Source organism: Martes martes, assembly GCF_963455335.1.
Source record: "Martes martes genome assembly, chromosome: 1".
Lineage (NCBI taxonomy): Eukaryota > Metazoa > Chordata > Mammalia > Carnivora > Mustelidae > Martes > Martes martes.
The window spans coordinates 215,712,524-215,731,292 of record NC_137888.1 but is presented as its reverse complement, the minus strand read 5'-3'; the positions used below and the strand labels follow the sequence as shown (position 1 = coordinate 215,731,292).

The following is an 18,769-nucleotide window of genomic DNA, read 5'->3' as shown; positions in this document are numbered from 1 at the left end:
TAATATTTTCAGAGTTGTGCAACCATCACCACTAGCCACTTCAGGGCTTTCCATCATCCCCAAAGCAGCCCCGTCCCCGTCAGCCGTCACCCCCCAGCCCCCCCAGCCCCCGGCCCCCGCGAGCCCCCTTCCCGTCGGTGGAGGGGCCTGGTCTGGACGTGTCACACACGTGGACTCACACCCCGTGGGGCCTCCTGTATCTGGTTCCCTCCCTGACCGTCGTGGGCTCGGGGTCCAACCCGGGGCAGTGCATGGGGGACACATTACTGACGGGACACTTGGGTGTCCCCACCTCCTGGCGCTGTGAACATGGTGGCCTGAATCCTAAGCCTTCTCATATACCCCCCTGCAAACCTCCCCACCCTCAGCCCCGGAACACCAGCCCCGCACTTGAACATCTGCCACACAGATGTCCCCACCTTGGCTGCGCTTGGCCCTGGCCAGCTTGAGCAACGCACCCCTGCAGCTCTGACCCAGGGCCCACGAAACCGCAGGCTGCGAGATGCAGCCGCTGGCGCCTGGCCGTGCCCGTGACCTTCACCCAGGCCAAAGTGCTGGACTTTCACTCTCCCACCAGAGGGAACCACAAGCCCTCCAGGTCGGCCAGCAGTGGGACGAGGAGCTGGGACCCAGCAGCAGGACCGGCTTCGGAATGTGCAGGGCTGGCAGCCAAGGGAAACGGAGATCCCTCGCTCAAAAGTTAATGCCAAACGTGAAGAGAATGACGGCAGAGCCTGCCGACCCCACGCAGACCCCAGCCCGAGGCACGGCCGGGCAGGTGCAGGATGCAGACCTCAGACACACAGAGGAAGCTCTAGAGGAAAGGGCCCGGTGCCGAGGGAGAGAGAAGTCACACCTGGAAACAGGCAGTTTCCAACGGTGGCCGTGGCCGTCGGGGTGGCCGCGTCGGGAGGACATTTGTCCTGGACAGCGCTCTACGACCTGGGACCTTCCTCTTGTCCACACCCTTCCTTTCTCTTTTCCTCTCTTTTCCGTGGAGATCGAACTCACCGACCGTGACCTTCATTCACCCTTTTCAAGTGTCCATTTCAGTGGCTTAGGATATCTGCAAGGTCGTGTGGCGGATGGTGCAGCCGGTTACGCACTAACCCCAGGACACCGTCCCCAGCCCCTGAGGAGCCCCCAGGCCCGCTAGCATCGCCAGCATCGCAGGGTCCGGTCCAGCGTCCGGGAGAGGCCAGACCCCGCCATGCAGGGGCCGCACCTGTTCTGCCGGCCACCGCGCTTCGCCGCACGCCTTGAACACAGCACGTGTGCCATGACCCCAGGGTTTCCTGACCCCCAGTCGGTGCTGAGGGAAGGCCTGCAGAGCCCAGGGAGCCGGGGGAGACCAGGTGGCCGCCAGAGAGCCCGGTGACATGGGCCAGGTCCCCCCTGGGCTCGCCTATGACATGGGAGAGGCCGGAACCCCGCCGCGGGCTGTGGGACCCGCACAGGGGCCGGTGAGCGCAGGCGTGGCTGGAGTGAGTCTCGTCGTGCAGCCTCGCTCTCGGTGACACCCTTTGTCAATGGCAGAGGGAAAACGAAGCACGCGGGTCACGAGCCCAGGGTGCTCCCAGAGCTCCCACCAGTACTTTCCCGGTGGTTCCTACGGCCTCTGTTGTTCTGGAGCCTCCAAACGGTGAGTGGGGGACACGGGCAGGGGGACCCTTAGCTGCCAACTCTGGAGATTTGAAACTGTCAGAAGCAGGGCCGAGAACCGGATGCGAGGGGGGATGACACGGCGGCCCCTGAGCAAGGAGTCGTGGTGGGCTGCACCCCTCAGAGCCCATCATCAGCATCTCCGGGTTATGGGACCGAGGACCCAGTCCCAGCCGGCACAGGACGGCTGCTCTGGGAGGAAGGCCCGTCGCAACCCACTTCGCTCCATCAGAGCTCGACCAGAGGGACTTCTCCAGAGCGCTGGCACAGCCCTGCTGTGTGCAAACGCTACTGTCCCTCCCTCTAGAATTCAGGGTCCCCCCCCTGCCCTGGCGGGTCATTCTCTGGGGGGGAGGGGCATCCTGGGCGCTGTGGGGGTACTGAGCAGCCTGTCCCACCCGCTCGATGCCGGGACAACCCGGGACACGACCACAGAGCCCCTGCAGGGAAGGAGGAGGAGCTCTGCTCAACAGCCTGCACCACAGCTTCCAGAAGCTTCTATGTGAGGTTCTGTGCCCAGCTGGACACAGTAGCTCCTGAGCCGCTGCCCCCCCGAGGGCCCCGTCCCCCCTTGGGGGGTAAATCCCTTTTTGGGTAGAACCCTGTTCTGTGTCCCGGGGAGGGCGGGGTGAGGCAAAGACCGTGCAGGAAGGTCACCTAGGACTTGGGTTAACGGTCACGGTCACGTATCAACATTGGCTCATCGATGACAACAAAGCGGCCACACCACGCAAGTCGGCCATGGGGAGAAGAGGAGGGCGCGCGGGCTGTGCGGGAACTCCGTTTTCCGCTCGGTTTTTCCATAAACCTAATGCTACACTAAAAGGCAGTCTTTTAAGAGAGGGTCTTGAAGACACAAATTAGAATTCCGGGAGGGGAGAGGGAGCCCATCTCAGACCAGATGGATGCTGAGTGCTCACACGTCCCCAGGGATCCCTCCGACAAGCCCTTAGAACCAGACCCGGAGAGAAGGTGGGTCAGTCCCGGCCAAACACATTTCCTACTTTTTCCCCCAAAGCTCTTTCGAGGGGTGTTAACGATTCAGTTCCGGGAGGATCAGCCGGGATTAACCTCCACCTGCGCCCGCGCCCCAGGAGGGGGACCAGAGCGGATCAGAGCCCTAATACAATCAGTCCCGCGGCACCTCCCTCGGATTACCCCCAAATCCCGTTTGGCCAACCGAGAGCATATTGTGGCCGGCGATGAGCTGATTTCTATAAGACGCACCAAGCAGACATCGCTGCCCAGCACACCCAGCGGCCCTGACACCCTCAGGGTCTAATGCCAGGGCCGTGACACCAACGGGCCCCGCCGTCAGCACCGACTCACCGGACGTCTTCACCCAGACGTCCAGTCAGCCGTCGCAGGTTTCTTTTCTTTTCTTTTTTTTTTTAAAGATTTTATTTATTTATCTGACAGACAGAGGTCACAAGTAGGCAGAGAGGCAGGCAGAGAGAGAGGGGGAAGCAGGCTCCCCGCCGAGCAGAGAGCCCGATGCGGGGCTCGATCCCAGGACCCTGAGACCATGACCTGAGCCGAAGGCAGAGGCTTTAACCCACTGGGCCACCCAGGCGCCCCGTCACAGGTTTCTAAGCGCTGAGCAGCACGCGACTTTTCATTTTCTTGTTCCCCCAGCATCTATCGGCCCGGTCACCTGGGGAGACACAGGACCCCAGTGGGACACGACAACTTCAGCGAGGGGAAAGCCGCCTAACAACAGGGCTGAGAAAATGAAATCCTTGGGACTTCACGAATTATCACAATGTAAATGGCGGCATCAAGTTTCTGGAACGGAACAAAGCCACCGCCTTTACCTCCTCCCCTCGGAAGCAGGGTCTCTCCGTCTCCCCGCGGCAAGGCTGACTCCCTGTGGGGCCTCCCAGGCGCTGTGCGGGGGCATCAAGCAGCACCCCACGAGCCCGCCGGCTCAAGGCCGAGAGCACCCCAGTCCTGAGGAGCTCCATATCCCCAGGCGGCCCCCAAGCCCCCTGTCGAGATGGGCTGCCCCAACCCTGCAGAGGCAGAGGGCGGAGGACAGATCTCCCCCTGCCTGGGATACAGTTCACTTGTCTGGGAAATGAGTGGGTGGGACCGGGGCATCGGGCCCTCGACACCCCACACGGACGCCCCCCACTGATGACCCCGGGGGTGCGGCAGGAGCGCCGGCCTGCTTGCCTGCCCGGAGGCTGCACGTGCCAATGCCGGGCTGTCCTTCAGGCACCGCAGCGATCAGCCCAGCCTTCTCCCGTCACCACAGCAACCATCTAAATTTGTCACCCTGACGAGGCTCTGATTGCAAATGAAGGGGGAGGAGAAGCCTGGGGGCCCGAACGGTGGGGAGGCACCCAGAGGGGAGGTGACACGGCTGATGGCAGGCTCCACCAGGACAGACCCTGGGCAGGCGCTGTCGCACCCCTGACCAGACAGGGCTCGCGGTCCAGTTTGCTTGGCCCCAGGGCTAAAGGTCTCCAGGAGCCAAGTACGAGAAGGCAGAAGGCACAGGGAGTGCTTCTGCCTTGTGATCTCGGGTCCATGGCGACTGGGAGGTCCTCTCCGCCTCCCCCACATGGCCCAGGCTGGGGGTCACCTGGTTCCCACTGGGACCATCGGGGTCTACTCTGCTCTCATATGTGGGCAGGAATCGGAGTCAATTTTTTTCCCAAGTAATTAATACAAGGTCTTCTCCCCCCAGAATCTGGCACAGCTGCCACGGCCGGGTCATTCTCTGCAGGGGTGTCCTGGGTGCAGTGGGGGTCGAGCAGCGTCCCTGTCCCCCACTCCCTCGATGCCAGGAGCCCCCGGATATGATGCCGCAGATGTCCCCGGACAGGGGGCGGGACTGCTCCCCTGTGCGAGGTCATCAAACCCCCATCTGGAATTGTAATACGGAGAGACAGGCGGTTGATTTGGGAGAGGACCAATGTCTGACCAAAAAAGAGAGAGAAAAGACAATATGTAGAAACAGATTTCTTTTTCCTCTCGGAATTAAAATGCTGACAGTCCCATGGAAGGGGGTGGGTGGGGACACATATTCTCACATCCAAGAGGCAGCGCTCTGGTGCACTGTCTGCCCTGACTCCCAGCTCATGGCCTCCCCTGTGCCTCAGTTTCCAAATCTGTGACACAGAGATGATGGGAGCACCTACTCCACGAGCGCTTTCCAGATTAAACAGCAGAAAATCTGGGGGTGCCCGGGGGGCTCCGTCGGTGAAGTGTCTGCCTTCGGCTCAGGTCATGATCCCAGGGTCCTGGGATCGAGCCCCGCATCAGGTTCCCTGCTCTGTGGGGAGCCTGATTCTCCTGTTCCCTCTGCCTGCAGCCCCCCCTGCTTGTGCTCTTTCTCTCTCAAATAAATGAATAAAATCCTTTAAAAAAATAAACAGCTGAACATCTATAAGATGTTTCCATCAGCATCCAACACTGTTAGTAGCGCACAACTGTGCTCTCATGGGAGCTTGTGCGTTCCGTAAGACGTGGCAGAGAAGTCACACGCCACAACTTCTTCATCACTCAGAACTTGAGGTGCCAGCTTTGTTGACAAGACCAGGGCCCAGCAAAGCACTCCCGCAAAGGGCCAGATGGTCAGTACTTTTGGCGTTGGGAGGCAGGTGTTCTCTGTCATTCTCTATCGACTTGACCTGGCCCCAGTAGACAAACAGGTGCGGCCGTGTGCCAATAAAACTTTATTTACAAAAGCAGGAGGCCTGGGTCCAGCCCATAGGCTGCCGCTTGCGACCCCCGGCACAGAAGACGGTCTGTTAAAACACGGCACTACTTCAGCCATGGATACTCATGGTCAGGCACCACTGTGGAGAGGGTCCCGATCTCACCCCGAAACTAGACCCTGCGTGGGTCACACGGAGAAGCTCCACGCCGCCCCAGACCGTCACCCAGAAAATGGTCTCGGACCGTCCCTCAACACAGAGCACTCACAGATGCAGAGCTGCCCCTTTTAAGTTCCTAAGAGGGCGGTTGCTTTCCCATCACCTTGAGAAAAATCCATCCCCCGACCTGGTCGTAAGTACCTCACTTTTATCGACTGGCTAAGCCTTGGCTGCAAAGGGCACCCAGAGCGTCCAGACCTGGTGAGCAAAATCGTCAATGGTAACAGTGCGCAGGACGCCACCCCCGTCCCCCACCCCGGAGCGGGACACGGTTCGTGTGCATGGAAGGTCTGAGAAACTGCCACAGCCCAGCGGGGCCTGAGACTTGACACGGGAGCGTCACGTGGGGTCCTGGATGAGGTTCTGGGGCAGAAGAAGAGAATTAGGGGGAAAGTCGAGCAATCGGAGGTATGGAGTTCAGTTAGCAACGCCACACCTGGGTCTCTACCTGTGACAAACGTCCCGCACCGGGGGGAGGACGGCGCCGAGGGGAACCTGGGTGCGGGCCTGCGGGAACTCTGCGCTGCCTGCCCCATCGCTCTGGGGATCTCAAACTCTTCTAAAACGAAAGTTTACTGAAAGAGAGAACAGAAGTGAGTGACAACGGGCAATTAGCTGCTGCTGCCGGGAATGCTTCGGAGTGGGACTGAGGGCACATGAACTCCCTGTGACAGCACCTAATAATGACACGATTATATAAAACCTACAAGAGAAAGACGCTAAAAACAGGATATGCTAATCAACAGGGGAAGCGTGCTCTGATGACAGGAACAGGGGGCGGCGGAAGACAGGTGGCTGAGCGGTCCCCGCCCCCGTCCCCCTACCCCCGCCCCGCCCCCGCCGCCCTGGGGCAGCCACAGCAGAGACACCACAGGGCCTGGCTGGAGCAAGTCTCTGCGACATCATCGACATCATCGCGGCCGACCCGGGCCCCGTGCCACGTTCACTCAGGAGGCCTGCTGAGTGTGCACCCAGCGCCCGGGGCCTGGAGGAGGGCAAAGGTTTTACGGATGGAGAATTCTGGAAAATCAGAGGGAGCCTGTGAAGAAAGTGGTGCCTGACCAGAAGAAAGAGAACTAAGAGATCGTGGCGTCCTGGTCTTCGCAAGTGACCTTATTAGACACTTCCCTCTGCACCAGGGTCTCTCCCTTCTTGGGCCCACAGACATTCAGGGCTGGTTCATTCTCTGCAGGGGCGTCCCAGGTGCTGTGGGGGCCAAGCAACAGCCCTGGCCCCACCCCCTCCATGCCAGGAGCACCCCCAGTCGTGACGACCACAGACGTCCCCAGACATCACCTGGCGTCCCCCATCAGCAGAATCACCCCAGATGAGAACCACCATCCTACAATACCTAACAACCTACACACAACCCATAAGGAGTGTAATTATCCCCATTCTACAGATGGGGAAACAGAGGCTCGGAGAGGAGATGAAACCTGCCTGAGAAGAAGAAAGGGAGTCACGTGTCAAATACCACTTTTAATAAAGAGAGGTCTCTGAGCTGGGAAGGAGGCCATGCTGCTCTATCAGGGATGGGAGGCCAAATCCGGCCCACCGCGTGCTCTGTCAATAAAGTTTTATTCAAACACAGCCATGTCCATTCACTTATACACCATCTATGGCACACCCGTACCTACGAAGGCAGAACCCGGTAACTGCAAGCAAGACCGCTGGCCTGCAAAGCTGAAAATACCTACCCTCGGGCCCCAGAGAGTCTGCAGACACGGAGAGACCCTACCTCACGGCTTCAAGGCCCCGCACGGCTTCCCGTGCAGACTGTCAGTCTACGTGCGCAGGGAATGTTCCGCGGAAGGAACGCACGCAACACAGGCAGCCTCCCGGGAAGTGGAGCAAACCCGGCCTGCTTCTGCTTGGTTCCGGCCTGGGGGGCCTGCCCCGTGCTCCCCTCGGAGGCCAGAAGAGGGCCTGCCCCTCCCGATCCACCTTCCCGGGAGTGCGCGTCATCGTAGGTGTGCGGGGACTGTCGGGTGAGTGGCCGCGGGCAGCACGCCAGCCCGTCTGCCTTCGAGGCCGCATTGTGTGGGTGGTGCTGTCACCTCGGCCCTGCTGTCACATGGGACGCAGGGGAGGCTTCTGCTCTGAGCTCTGCTGCTCGCCTAACTCTGCAGGTCAGCCCTGCGGCCTCCAGAGGGTAAAACGTGCTGAGTGAGGATAAGCTCATCTTCCTGGAGCACCAGCTGCCTCAGCACGGCTCTGCGTCCCGGGGCTGAGACCCACTGAATGTTCTGGAATCTGAAGGTCACCTTGCTCCACGCTTTCCCCCCTCCAGCACTGTGGGCACTGAGGGCAGGTCACTCTGGGGGGTGGGCACTCTGGAGGGCTGGGCGCCATCCCTGGCCCCACCCACTCAACGCCGTGAGCATGAAAAGTGTCCCCAGATTCAACTGCTTGGTCTCTGAAAGTCAAGTCACGGACGCACTGGACCTGACTCCAGCCAACACTCGGAGGCTGAATGAACCAGGGGGGCTCGGGGGGGCCAGAAAACCAGAACTCCAGTGCAGCAACCCTGACCCAGAGACCCAGGCGTGGTCGACCCTGAAGCCCGAGGCCACCTCTGCATCTGCCCCAGATGCCAGCAGCTCTGAGCCCCACAGGGCCAGCAGCGGCCAGCCGTGTCCTTCACGCGGACCACAAAGCGCTCCCGGGTGACTTTCCCTCCCCTGCGTTCCACCACGCTTTTCCGACTTACAGCTGCCTCCGCGGGGCTGTGTGTGGGAGTGAGCTGTCACGGGGACGTCCCCCCCAAGGGAGGAGGGCCACGGCGGGGGTGGGGGGTGGAGTGTGCCGTGCTCCAGCGGCCCATCCTGGGGTCACACGTGTGAGACGGGCCCCAGGGCAGGCAGGTGCTGACAGCGTGGGGTCTTGCGGGGACGACACCTGGTTCGCTCTGTCACCACGTGGGAAGCGGCCGGATGTCGTCGGCTCTTCCGAGCGCCCTGAAGAGCTGGGGGGTCTTTCATTACAAAATCTCCTGATTTTTAAATGTTGGCAGTAATCCAAAGGTTAAAGCCTCTGGGGTCTGGCTCAGCCAGAGAATCGAGGTCAACACCACGGACGGCACGAGCCCCTCTGTGCATTCTTACCCAAAACCACAACCCGAGTCGGACTGCGAGTGAACACCAGACAGACAAGGAAAGTCAGAGAAACTGTCTCAGCCCAAAAGGGCCTAAGAAAATGTGACAACTAAATGTCATGTGGGGTCCTGGGGCAGAAAGGGGACATTTTCTGGGAGATGGGAAAAAATAAGGAAATCTAAGCATGGACTTTGGTTAATCATAATGTGTTGATATTGGTTCAATAATTGTGCCGAATGCACCGCACTGATGCACGATGCTAATATCAGGGGACCCTGGGTGTGGGCTACATGGAACTCTGTTATTTTTGCAACTTTTCTGTAAATTCAAAACTACTCCAGGGAAGTTTATTTTAAAGAAAGGTTTGCAAAGTGCAAACTAGGTGCGTTGCTGTAACACACAGCAGAATGTTCACGACTGCCTTATAACTTGCTGTTAAAGGCTCAACATGTCTTCCAAACCCAGTAGACCTGTCCTCAGAAAGTGCTGGAATGGTCAAGCTCCCAAGCGTGAGGACAGGGTTTAGTCTGTGAACCAGCAGACCCAAGTAGGAGAGCAAAGGCAAAAATGGTTAGAAGGCAGGGAGCTCTTGGGGGACATGAGACCAGCTCTTTGTGGCACAGAGGGGCACCAAGATCCCAGCCCCCAGCAGCCTCCCAGCCAAGGAGGGCCTTGAAACTGCACTGGTGGGCACCACGCCCGAGTGGTAACAGTGCCTGCAGCCGCCCTCTGAGCTGGGGCCCTGGGGATCGTGATGTCACTTTACCCTCACACCAATAAGGCCGCAAGGTCCGGGATGACTCCTTTTCTAGTTTGTTTAGGAAAATGTTGTTTGTTTGGGGTTTTTCTTTTAAGTTAAACAAAACACAGAATGTTGCCAAAAGCCAGTAAGAGGAAAAGGAAGAATTCAAACTCAGGTTTAACTCTAAAGTTCACGAAGGGAGAGGTCTGGTGTAACCCCGTGGATCTCCCCATTGGAGACACTGGCAGTGCTCATGGCAGGGAAAGGGTAAGGCCAGGGATGTTGCTCAACCTCCACAGAGCCCAGGATGGCCCACAAACAATGACTCAGCCCCAACGTCCACAGTGCCAAAGGGGTGAGCCCCTGATGGACAGGGAGGGAGTAATGCTCATCAGACACCCAGACCTATACACGCTAACTCTGTAAGAGCCCCAAGACACTGGTGGGCACCAAGCACTGCAGACCAGTACATCAGCCAGCACAAGCCATCTGAGCTACATTTTCTTGAAAACATACATTTGTACATGTACTTGGAGATGCAAAGGGAAAAATATTCTAGAAGAAAACACCAGAACTGTTAGTAGTTAAACGGTGAGTAGGACTGAGGGGTGGGAGGTTTATTCTTTGTTTTATGCCCTTACCTATAATTTGAAATTTTATTTACCACGAGCATAATTGATCATTCAAAAATTACTTCTACTAACTGGGGATTTGATTACATTAATTATCTAGACCAAGAGGTCAATAGTGCCCAGGTCGAGAAACCCAGATGCGCGGAAAATATAATTTAAAGAAACTCCCACCGAGGAAGTGATAGGTTAAAGATCACTTCCCCAGAGAAAGGAGAACCCTGAGAAAGCCTCACGATAAGGAGGAAAAACAAAGGCAACCATCAACGCGGGCCAATACGTAAGACAGGAAGAGGTACAGCTGGGGATAGGAGATGGCACCCAAGCCATGAAATGAAACGAACTGGCACCTACGGACTCCTCCACAGGAAACATGAGGACAGATTTCCATTCAAGGGCACAGCCCAACCCACGTTTTCAAGTCCGTCCCAGGGGCGCCTGGGGGCCTCAGGTCATGATTCCAGGCTCTTGGGATCAAGCCTCATGTTGGGCTCCCCACTCAGCAGGGAGCCTGCTTCCTCCTCTCTCTCCGCCTGCCTCTCTGCCTCCTTGTGATCTCTGTCTGTCAAATACATAAATAAAATCTTAAAAAAAAAAAAAAAAGACTGTTCCGTGGAAATCGAGTCCATGTGGAGACGGAGTCTGTGTGAAGTTCAGCTCCAGGAATCCGCTACCCAGTGGTACAACCACAGGCGGTCGGTGAGCAGGCGGTCCCACCGGCCACCACACAAGAGCCGAGTGCCCCCCGCAAAAGCCGGCACTACACACAACAGCTGCACACATAACTTGCCGCGTACTGGCCACAAACTTTCTAGAAAAGCAAACCTGAAGCTTTTAACTCTGAGCTTTTGGCCTCAGTAAGTAGCTTCTTAATTTAAAAAAAAAAAAAAAGGAATTTTTTTCTCTGCTACTTTTATTTTACATTCTATCATAGGCCTTTTCTTTTCTTCCTTTTTTAAAAAAGGTTTTATTTATTTATTTGAGAGATAAAGAGCAAGAAAGCGGGACGAGAGGGGAGGAGGAGCAGAGGGAGAGGGGAACCAGGCTCCCCACGGAGCAGGCCGCGGGGAGCTCAATCCCAAGCCCCAGGATCGTGACGGGAGCTAAGGTCCGACACCCAACTGACTGAGCCACCCACAGGACCCAATCACTGCCACTTCCTAAGTGTTCTTTAAAAACAGGGTTTTTTTAAATGACTGTCCTATATTTACATCAAGTTAGTATCATTTACTGATGAACCAAGTTCCTTACTACTTGGGCATTTACACTGTTCCCAATTTCTGCTTTACAAGTAACGCTAAAGGGAACCTCGTTATGCCCATCTCTAATTACTTTCTTAGTCTACATTTCTAGAGAGGGCATTATGGAATCAGAGAGCATTAAATATTTTTAAGGTTCTTGAAAATACGCTACTAAGTTATTGTGACAGAGACAACTGCGTGTTTATACCACCCTCCTGTCCACATCCTCGTCAACGCTGGTATTATTTTGTATTTCTGCTCACCTATAATAAAGGTGAAAAATAAAATCTTAACTGTGTTTTTCAATAAACTTTTCAACTTTGGAACATGTTCAGATTTGCAGGGAGTTGTCAAGACAGTACAGATGGTTCCTGCGTCCCTCACCGGCTTCCCTCAGTGCTAACAACTCATACAACCAAGGCACACGTGTTACAATCAGGACAACAGCACCGCTGCGCTACTATCAACCAGCCCACGGTTTACTCAGATGTCACGAGTTTTTCCACTGATGTCTCTTATCTGTTCTAGAAGCCCACCTAGGATACCATATTGCATTTATCAGAATTTCTTTTTTTTTTTAAGATTTTATTTATTTATTTGACAGAAATCACAAGTAGGCAGAGAGGCAGGCACAGAGAGAGGGGGAGGCAGGCTCCCTGCTGAGCAGAGAGCCTGATGCGGGACTTGATCCCAGGACCCTGAGATCATGACCTGAGCCGAAGGCAGAGGCTTTAACCCACTGAGCCACCCAGGCGGCCCTTTATCAGACTTTCTATACATAGTCCCTAATCCTTAGAACAACCCTGTAACCTAAGGTTTAACATCTCCATGTTGCTGACAAGATGAGGGCTCAGAGAGGTTAAGTGACTTGTCAAAGTCACACAGCTGGTGAGCAGCATGCCCCGATGCAGGCCATACCTGAGGGACTCCAGATCCAGGAATATGGCTCCCTCTCTCTCGTTCCGTCCTCACCTCCTTTGTGCACAAAGGCTGGTCTCTAATTCCCCACTAACAAACGAGGTGATCCCAGCAAGGTGATATACGGTGGGTAATTAACCCACGTGACAGAATTAAGTCATTGGTTCTTCCCTTCAAACAGCCACCCTGGGAAGCTATTCCAAAGCGATATGCCATCTCATGACATTCCCGCAAGTATCCTCGGAAATCACCTCCGGAGAGAGCGAAAGTCTCGTACCTGGGAAGTACGGTCCCACAACTTAGCAATGACATCTCCCACTCCACCCAGATCAGCCTGTTCCTGCCGGGCCGTCCACCGTACCCACCCCTGAGGGACCTCCGGCTGGGCGGAAGGCTCTCGGGCGGTCTCCCGGTGACCCCCAACTCCTGGCTCCTGCCCCTGAGTGGAGGCGGGACCTGTGGCTCGCTTCCAACCTCCAGCAGCCGAAAAAACGTGGAGTGGCCTCCAGGGAGCGGCCGACAAGAAACGTCACCACGTCAGCAGCCCCATGCGTGGCCCTGGAGACAGAGCCTGTCCCAGCAGAGACAAGTCCACGGCCCAGGCCGACAGTCTGATTGTGGCCTGAGAGACCCTGAACGGAGAGCCAGCTGCGCCGCACTGGGATCCCTGACCCACGGAAACGGGGAGACGGTGAACATTTCGGCCGCTGAGCCTGGAGTGACTTCTCACACAGCAGTAGCAGATAAATACGGGCTGTCTGCCAGATTCAGATCTACCCTCAAAAGATAAAAACGCGGGGGCGCCCGGGTGGCTCTGTCAGTTGGGTGTCCGACCCGTGATTTTGGCTCTGGTCACGCTCTCACGGGGGGCGGCACTGAGCTCCAAGTCAGGCTGCACGCTCAGTGGGGCGTCTGCTTGACCTTCTCGTCCTCTGCCCCTCCTCCCGCCAGCCACACAGGCACACACTCTCTCTCTAAAACAAAACCTTCGGGGGAACAAAGGATAAAAATCTGAAATTTAAAAAATTTTTTTTTTTTTAAAAATCTGACATTTATCTGAAACCTACAAATTTGTGTATCTGCAAGCACCAGGGCAGCGCGGCCCACTCTCGGAAGCGCTCGCAGCGGCAGCAGCTAGAACTACAAATTCTCCCAAGGTGATGGTCACGCGGAGGACACCTGCTTCGACGTGAAATCCGGGGGTGGTGAAGAAAACAGATTTCCTCCGCTGACGCCCCTAACCCGGAGTTGTGCGCTCAGCAGCCCATACGCCATCAGGCGGCTTTTGCACATTACGGAGTCGGAAAGCCGTTCTGTTGTATCCCACCAAAGAGAAAAACTGATTCAGGAAATAACACTATACATTATATATATCGTACTACTTTTCTTAAAACGGAACTGCTGCAACGCCTCCCGCTCCGGCAGAGACTAGAATAGACAAAAAAATCCAGATTTTGACACACTTGGGATTGGTAATGTTTTAACACATGGGAAAGGCGATGGGGTTGCAAACTGCTTTATATTCTTCAAACATATTTCCAACTGTGCCAACCACCCTAACAGTTGGATGTGTTCGTAAATGAACCAAAACAGATCACATTCTCGGGGAAAGATGCACTGTGGAAACTAAAGGTTCTCTCCGCTCCGGGGGTGGGGGGCGGTAATTAAACCCCTGAGCCGTCACAGAAAACCGAGTGTGGCTTTCATGGAATGCCAGGGCTCAGGGACCCCGAGGAAGGGAGGAATATGTCCTGTTCAGCGCTGCCCAGTGAAAACCGGTAACTGCAAAGACCAGGAAACGCTGGCGGGCAAGGAGGAGGAGGAGGAGAGGTTGCTCAGAGGTGAAGAAGGGGGGAGCATTACGTCCCAGACCAGGCTGCTTAGAGACCAGAAAACACAGAGTGCACGGCCCCACTCCCGAGGACAGCTCTGAAGGACAGCCGTGACCTGAACGGGTTCCTGCGCGGGTCTCGATGTGTGAAGAACCCCTGGAGAAGTGCTTCCCCAGGGTCCTACAGGGCATGAGACAAACAGGAAAAACACGTATTCCTTGCACACAGCTCTCAGTGGCAGAAGTGGGACAATTCTGCCCCCAGGGGACATTAGGCCATGTCCGGGGACGTCTGCGGTTGTCACGATGCGATGCTCCTGTCATCGAAGGGGGGGGACCAGGGATGCTGCTCGGCTCCCCCAGTGCCCAGGATACCCCCCAGAGTGACCTGCCCTGATTCAGCAGTGCGGGGAGAGGGATGGGGCGCCGCTGCTCGGTCTGGCCCTCAGATCTAAAGGGACCCCTTCATCTTTATTACAGCGCCAAATCTGTGTCATCACCACAGAGGGAAAACCGGCGCTTAATTACATTTGCATGGGCGCTACAGAGAGTTTCCCTAGGGAACGGCCGGGAGGATTGCCTGGAGACAGGACTCGCCTTGAGGCTCCGAGCAGTCTAGGCCCGGCTGCGAGCCCCGAGGGTCCCTCTGTCAACCACACAGCCCACGGCAGCCCCCGAATCTCAAACAGGTTTCCTCTGGCTTTGATCCCTTTCCAGACAACGAGGGGCAGTCCTGCCCCCAGGGGACACTGTGAGCGGTGTCCCCGCACAGCCAGGGTGGTCACACCCGGGGCGGGGGCTACGAGCATCGAGTGGGTGGGGGCTAGGGATGCTGCTCAGCTTGAGACCCCCCAGCGTCAGCAGCGCTGAGGGGAGACCCTGGCCCCGGGCAGCACATCTGGAGAAGGACCGGGCGGAGGGCCGGAGTGCAGAGAGGGGATCCCATCCGTAAGGTTAACAAGCCGCCTCAAACCCTGCAGAGCCGGGGGGCACACAGCGGCGCTCGCAGCCATCTCGTCTCATGGCCACCATGGGCAGCTGTGTTCTCGCTCTCCCATTGGCAGGCGAGGAATCGCAGAGGGAGAGCCCCCAGAAAGCTGGCGAGGGCTTGGGAGTTGGTTGGGTTTTTCTTCGACACTGCAGTCCCTGTGTCCTCGTCCTATGACCGATGGCAGGCCGTATGCCTGCTTTCCGATCCGGGGTGCTGGGGACGAGGGCACACACCTGGAAGGTGTGACGCAGGGTCTGTCGCCCCAGTACTGTGGGTACTCGGGGCTGGATCGTCCTCTGGGAGGGGCCGTCCCGGTTTAAGGGTTAGATCGACAACCTCGGTGGCCATGAGGGCGTCCGGCATGGAGGAGAAACTCAACGAATGCTTCGGCTCTTTCTAATTTTTCTGGGGGCTGGGGGTATAAGGGGCCCCAGCATGGGGTTAGCCCCGCTGGCTTAGCCCCGAGTCCCGCAAAGTGTCCATGGTGAGGGACAGCCTGGCGGCCTGCTCCTAGAGCAAGAGTGGAGACAGTACGCCACCCGCCACACAACCCAGTGTGGCCTGCTGGTGCCACTGTCCACAAACCATCTCCAGGACACCACGACCCCCTTGTCGCATCCCGAATTCCTAATTCTCGGCCTCTAGCATCTGACCACCAGGGCCTCTGTGAGGGTGCTGGTGGCAGGGTCAGCAGCCCTTGGAAAACAGGGAGCCTGGGGTCCAGTCCCTTGTGTGTGGCTCTGTGTGGAGAGGGGGTGGTGGCTGCGGCTGACCCCAACGTGGTCACAGCAAAACGCACATGTGCACTGGATGTGAGGCACCAGAGGGCCGGGCCCTGGTGGGCCCGTGGCCGTGCGTGTCTCAGCCGTGCTCCATCCCCTGCTGGGCTCAGGCACGGAGGCGGAACCGTGATAATGGAGAAACCATGGAACGCACCCACCCGGGCATGGCACGGTCACCGCCTGGTGGGCTGTCCATTGGGGGCCTCCGGCAACCTGGCCACACTCGGCACACCCCACATCACCTGTCGTGCGGAAGCGAGACCAACTCCTTCCTCTGCTCCCACCAGAGCCCTGACCTGGGGTGGGGGGTGGAGGATGAAATGCCTGTGCCTCAGTTTCCCCTTCTGCAACACAGAGAGAGAGGAATCCAGCCTGGCAGGGGCCACGACAGCAAGTAGCTCCCTCCGCACTTACCCTCTGACCCCACCCGGTTTCGTGGGGGCTCCCTGCTAGGAGCCTCAGCTCCCAGAGTGGCCTCTGGTGTCAGGTCCACACCCGCCACAACAGAATCCCAATCCTGTATTTGGCCCGGGGCTACCCAGCCTCGGCCACACCTTCTTCAACAACCAGGCTTCCCAAGACAGTCTGTCTGTTCCCAAATGAGTCCAGCCACGGTGGCTTCTGCCCCCTGGCCACCAGGAACGGGCCTGATGCCTGCAGTGCGGTTGTTAGTATCAAAGATGCGTAGTCGGGATGTGAACAGAACGGTGACCACCACACCCGCCCAGCCCTGCGGACCATCCTGGGGGTGACTCCTTTGTGCCTGCGTGGAATCAGAAACAGAGAGATTCCAATCACACGGGGACAGAGGCACCCAGGGCCGAACAGCGACACCAACCCCGAAGCCTCAGGATGCCATAATGCCCTCCACGTTCCGGAAGGTTCCAGAAAGTCTCATAATTCCCAGACTTTCACCTCTTCCTCAGCGGGGCCACACCTCAACCTTATTCACCGCCTTCTCCCAGAGACCCGAGAGCGCCTTCCTGCCCCCCCAACCTGAGCTGCACACGCGGCTGCTTCAGGCCCAGGGTTGACAAGACCAAAGTCAAGGGTGTGATGGCTCAGCAGCCCCAGACACAGAGGAATTCACGTCCTTGTGCCAGACTCACAAGGAACTTGAAATGAGAATGTGTCTGGGCTCACAGCTCCACCGTGCGCGACCTAAGGCGGAGGGAGGGGAGGGGCTCTCGGAAGAACACAGGGCCATTCCCCTCCAGGCCTCGATGGTCACCTACTCTGAAATATGACCACTTAGACCAAGAGGTGTTTTGGGAGGGGTTGATAAAATACACACGATAGAAAATTTATGATGTTAACCAAAGTGTACGTTTCTGTGGTATCTGGTATATTCACAGAGTTGTGCAACCATCACCTCTAGCTAGTTCCAGAACATTCCATCACCCCAAAAGGAAACCTTGTCCCCATCAGTGTCACTCCCCACCCCTTCCCAGCCCCCGGCCCCCTGAGCCCCCTTCTCGTCTGTGGAGGAGCCTGGTCTGGACGTGACACACGCGTGGACTCACACCCCGTGTGGCCTTCTACGTCTGGTTCCCTCCCTGAGCGTCGTGGGCTCGGGGTCCGTCCCCGGGGTGCCTTGCTCCTGCCCGTGGCCGGGGGACGCTCCCATGTGCGGGGGAACCACTGTGTGTATCCCTTTGTCTGTCAACGGACCCTTGGGTTGTTTCCACTCGGAGGCTGTTGTGAGTCCGGCTGCTATGAACGCGGTGGCCTGGTTCTGGGGTGGACACAGGCTGCCATTTCTCTCGGGTGGACACCCGGGAGTGGATTCGCTGCGTCCGATGGACGCCCCACGTTTAACTTTTCTCAGGAACCACCCAAACGTCTTGGAGCAGCCGCCCCCTCGTGCTTCCCCAGCCCTGTGGGGGCCCCAAGTTCTCCCCGTCCTTGACAACGCTCGCCAGTACCCTCTGTTGGATTCTGGCCGTCCTGGTGGGGTGACGTGCTGTCTCGCTGTGGTTCTGATCTGCATTTCCCTGAGGGCTAAACCACAGTGAGCACTTCTCACGTGAGACCAGTAATTTTTAAATCTGTTTACAATGTTTATTTTAAGTAGGCTCCATGCTCAATATGGGGCTTGAACTCAAGATCCTGAGATCGAGAGTTGGCCGAACACCGAGATGACCAATTATTTTTGCTACCAGGAACCCGGTACCCGGGAGCCGGCTCCACACCAGCGGAAAGTGTGGCAGTCCATCCCCGAGACACGAAAATCCTACTCAAGATGCAGGCGGGGCAATCAGGAAGAGCTACGAAGTGGGGGAGCCCTGGGGCTGGGGTCCCCCATTCTGAACCTCGGCATACTCCTCGGAAGACAGGACCCCAGACGGGCACCTTGGGGAGTTGCTCTGGGGGTCAGTGCAGCCCAGGACGGAAATCGCTACATACGGCGGGGAGCGAGACGAGAACAGCCCACAAGTCACCTTGACCCGGAGCAGGAGAAGGGGGGACGGAGGGAGACGCCAGCCAACAAAACCAACCAACAAAACGGAAGCGCGGTGTAAAGGACACGGGGCCGGGCCCCCTGGTGACTGCAGACAGGGGTGGCTGGGAGTCCAGCAGGCTCCGAGTGTCGGGCTCTGGAGAACACTGGACGCAGGGTGGGTAGGTGAGAGCAGGGGCGAGGCAGAGAGGCGGCCCCATGAGGGGCAGGCGGACAGCGACGGTGGGGCCGGCTGTCCAGGGCATTCCAGGCCAGGGAAACGGGGCCGAGACCCCGGGGGCGCCGGGGAGAAAATTCAGCCGCGCCGAGAAGGCTGCCCCGGGCGGGCTGGGCGGGGACCCGCCAACCGAGGCTCCGAGGCAGAAACGAGGATGGGGGAGGGGAGCCGCTGAATGGAATCGGCCAGAGGAACTCGAATCCTGCCCCAGGGCTGAGCGGGGAGAGCAGCCGCGAAGGGACAGAAGCCCCAGCAGGCACAGAAGCGCCCTGGACCGGCTTCCTGACAGGGGACGGCCCGGCCCGGGATGCCGCTC

The 18,769-nt window shown here is 57.6% G+C and overlaps 1 protein-coding gene across 2 annotated transcripts in view; it reads right to left on the bottom strand.

The window, feature by feature from the left end:
• The window catches only part of GNG7 (G protein subunit gamma 7), a 113,027-nt gene that overhangs the window by 83,862 nt on the left and 10,396 nt on the right, over positions 1 to 18,769 (bottom strand). The gene's annotated exons all lie outside the window — the stretch shown is intronic.